Source organism: Phacochoerus africanus, chromosome 4 (genome assembly GCF_016906955.1).
Source record: "Phacochoerus africanus isolate WHEZ1 chromosome 4, ROS_Pafr_v1, whole genome shotgun sequence".
In the NCBI taxonomy this organism is placed as follows: domain Eukaryota; kingdom Metazoa; phylum Chordata; class Mammalia; order Artiodactyla; family Suidae; genus Phacochoerus; species Phacochoerus africanus.
Genome location: NC_062547.1, coordinates 118,203,362 through 118,207,574, shown reverse-complemented (window position 1 = coordinate 118,207,574; position 4,213 = coordinate 118,203,362). Strand labels below are relative to the sequence as shown.

Here is a 4,213-nt window from a genome sequence, read left to right as displayed (position 1 = left end):
GCACCTGAGTTTTACTGTTTTCAGCAGTCTGCATGGAGCAAAAGATGCTGGCCTGAGATCCACAAGGGCCAAGAACTGCAGATTCACCATATTTGTCTCATTTTAGACCTGGGAGCTTACATTGGAGGTAGCCAGGACACATGAGCACCAGCACTCATGGGTATACCTCAGTACCATGTGTCAAGTGAGCTAATTTCCAGGTTCAGCTTCAAAATGTATCACTGCATGACAGTAACATAACACAGCTATTAGCACTGACCAATTTATGTAGCATGGATGCCATGTTTTATTGCCTGCTATGCCATTGGGATGCCAGATATTTCCATAGAGAAGGCTGGCAATGGACTTCCACAGTGGAAGACAGATTTTTGAGGTCAAACCAGGCTTCATCACTCATCATTTGTGCAGCTTTGACCTCTTTTGCCATAAAAGGAAATGCAAAGCATAATACAGGCCTTGAAGTCTCACTGAGAAGGTTTTTTCTAAAAATTAATCAATGGTTTCATTCCTTAAGAATTTCTCCATTTTGCCTCTATGTATCTCCAGCTTTTTCTTCCTGTATCACTCAGAGTAGAATACTCTTAAAATTCCAGATCTGCTCGTTTTGCTCTCTTCACACATGGATCATGTCTCAGATCCTTAGTGCCAGGCTAAGCATATTGTTGGCAATAAGTAATAATACCTGGAGTTCCTATTGTGGTTAACGAATCTAACTAGGAACCATGAGGTTTCAGGTTCGATCCCTGGCCTTGCTCAGTGGGTTAAGGATCCAGCATTGCTATGAGCTGTGGTGAAGTTCAAAGACGCGGTTCGGATCCCGCGTTGCTGTGGCTCTGGCGTAGGCCAGCGGCTACAGCTCTGGGAACCTCCATATGTTGCAGCAGTGGCCCAAGAAATGGAAAAAAAAAAAAAAAGATCTTCGTAAAAAAAATAAGTAATAATACCTAACATTCAGTGAGCCCTTACAATATGCCAAGAATGGTGTTAAATCCTTCACATGCACTGACACATTTAATTTTTAAAACAAGCTATAAAAAATAGCATGGACTATTGTTATCTCAACTTTATTAAGGAAGAGGTTAGAAATAGAAAAAGCGACCTGTCCAAAGTGACATAACTAGTAAATGCCAAAGCTGGATTTCAAGCCAGGTAATGGAGATCTAGACCATGCTCTGACAATGATGTCCTAGTGCCTTTTTTTTTTTTTTAAGTGAAGACTTTTACATTTAGAATTAGCCAGCTGGACTCAGTGATCCCAATTTTGTTAGCAACATCCAAAGCATCATAGTCAAGAGCCAGTTGAACATATGCCCTCTTCTCTCCATTAGGCCTGATCAGAGTGTTGACTTCAGCCACATCAATGTCATAGAGCTTCTTCACAGCCTCTTTAATCTGGTACTTGTTGGCCTTGACATCCACAATGAACACAAGTGTGCTTTTGTCTTCTATCTTCTTTGTGGCTGACTCAGTGGTGAGGGGGAATTTGATAATGGTGTGGTGGTCAAGCTGGTTTCTCCTAGGGGTGCTTTTCCAAGGATATTTGGGCTGGCTCCTGGATATTTTAGGCCATCGGAAGGTGGGTGACATCTGGATCTTCTTTTGCTGTGTGGCTGTGGACGCCTTTCAACACTGCTTTCTTGGCCTTCAAAGCCTTTGCTTTGGCTTCAGCTTTGAGGTGGCAGGGGCTACCTTCTTCACCTTCAGCACCACCTTCATGAAAAGGTTAATGCCTCGTTTTGAATGAAAGAAGTAGCATGAATAATGACTTTATAAAACAAACAGGTGAAATTCATTTCACTATCACTTTCCTCAGATCAAAGCAGTACCATATTTTGTACAAGTGCTTTTGTAAATGGAACAGTTCATTTAAATACCCCCGGTGGAAGGAAGGTTTAATTTATTCTCCTAGATAATTGTAAGAAGATTAAAAGTAGATGCACCAACTTGAAATAAAGCCCCTAGGAATAATAAAATTTAAATAGAAATAAATTAACATTTAGTTTCCTGTTAAATGTTATATGGGTTAGCTAACATGTTCAAGAGTGTACTATTTCGGTTGTATCCCTGCATTTCCTGGTTTCAAAAAACAAATTGCAGCAATTGGCACTAATTTGTTATATATATCAAGGCTTCTATTTTCCAACTAGATACAAATAACGAGTTTTTACAATCTTTTTAACATATAAATAAACTTCTTATACATTATCTCAATCTTCAAAACAATCCTATGAGATGGGCACTATAATTCTCACTTTAGGATGAACCAAATGACAAGCGGAGAGTCAAAGTGATGTTTTCTAAGTCGCACAGCTTTAAGTGGCAGAATTCAGACTCAACCCTTGATGCAGGCTCCAAGCGTAATCCGTTTCCCATTGCCCCAAAGCTGGACAAAAAGAGAAACAGCTTTCACTCTATCGTTTTACCCCAGATCAGCCCCACTGACTAACACTGAGGACTATTTGTAGTTAAGTTCAATGTTTGTTGCAGGGCCCAGTGGAAAGGCCGGTAAGAATCATGAAATATGAAACAGAGCCCATATTCAATTCATGGATCACTTGCTCAGTGCACACAATTAGCACACAACACACGTTTGTTCAAGCAGAGAAAACAGAAAGGGGGTAACAATGAGAAGTGTGAGAAGGAGGCAGCTCAGAATGAGCAAGGGTCCTGGTAGGGCTATGGGTCTCCCGACAAGCAGAGTGGGAACTGGTCCTTTGTTCCAGCAGGGCCACCAGCAGCATCCATCTGCAACAGCCTGGAGTCGCTCCCACAGCGAAGAGACTTCAAGTCACTGGGTCCAGTGGCCACCTTTCAAGTCTGCCCATAGAATGTGCCTGTTACACACCAGGGGGTTTGGCCTCTATCAGTTGCCCCTTCTGTCCAGTGACGTCTTCCTACAGATGTTACCAAACAGGCTCCTTATCTAAAGGAACCCTCTAAATTTATTAGTTGCAGTCCCATACTAGATGTTTCAAAACAACTAGTGTGGAAGTACATTGGCCTCAGCAACTCCATCTTGAATTACTTAACACTACTTGAATCTGTGAGTTTCACAAAGATAGGGAAGAATCACAACACTACAGAAATCACACCATAACCAAGAACCTTGTCTCTGAAGAGCCCAAATACTTTATGCTCCATTCCCCTCACCAGATGTTTCTAGAGCTGACAAAAGCAAAGACTGAAGTGTGGACAGCAGTCCTCTTCTCAGTCCTGACACCAACAACCCAACCAGCCCTCAGCTGTCTGACTCCCGGTGGCTCCACAGTCGAGCAACTTGCCCTGGGTTGAATGTGCCTTCAAGTCACAGGACAAAAAGTAAAACGTTCAAAGTAACTTCCTTGTTTCCAAGGCTCTGGGGGAGCTGAGCTATGTCTGGGAATCTATTTAATGCTGCAAAAAGAGCAAAGCAGAGGAAAGATCACAGAGGAGTAAGCAGACAAAGGGATCCATCTAGTGCTTCCACTCACTGTGTGGAGTAGCTTTGGGAAAAATCTCTAGACCTCCTCTAGGCCTCAGAGTCTTCATCTATTACAAAAGGGAGATGGTGTCTAGGTCAGGTGTCCACCACCCAGTGCTTGACAGATTCTGTCTAGCACCTGTTTTGTGAATCAGATTGACTGGAATTTAAGCCACTTCCATCCATCACATATCATCTGTGGCTGCTTCTGCACCACAAAGGCAGAACAGCGTACTTGTAACAGATGCCATCTGGTCTGCAAAGCCTCAAATACTACCTGGCCCTTTACAGAAAAGGTCTGGCAACCCTGAGCTAGCTCATGCTCCAGCCTTTTCCTTCCAATCATAAGTCTCCAGTAATGACAAAAAAAAAAAAAACTACATTTGAATTCTGTAACAGTTGTTAAAAAAGAGGAAGGTGTGTTCTTGGGCACATCAATTCTGAGGACTCTCTAAGAGATAGAAGGCAAGTGGGGGCAGAAGGAAATGAGGTGCTCTGGCCCTTAGTGCCCACAGCAAGGGACAGCCTTGGGAGGTGGGAGTGACTCCAGGGAAGGCCCAGCTTAAAGGAGCAGGACAGAGAGGACAAGGGTCCCTGGGCAGCTGGCAGTGTTGCTGGTTAGGAGCCCATGGCAGGAGCAAGGAGGTGAGTACACGAGTGACAGCAGTAGAACAGCACCCCAGAAAAAGGAGGGGGATGGCCTTCTCAGGAGGAGAGCTGCTGGCCTACCTTACTCCCCAGGGCAGTCCTCCA

General features: G+C 43.6%; 1 pseudogene; it reads right to left on the bottom strand.

The window, feature by feature from the left end:
* Positions 1-1,099: 1,099 nt before the first annotated feature.
* LOC125124350 (60S ribosomal protein L23a-like) lies at positions 1,100-1,877 on the bottom strand (annotated as a pseudogene).
* Between the last annotated feature and the right edge of the window lie 2,336 nt (positions 1,878-4,213).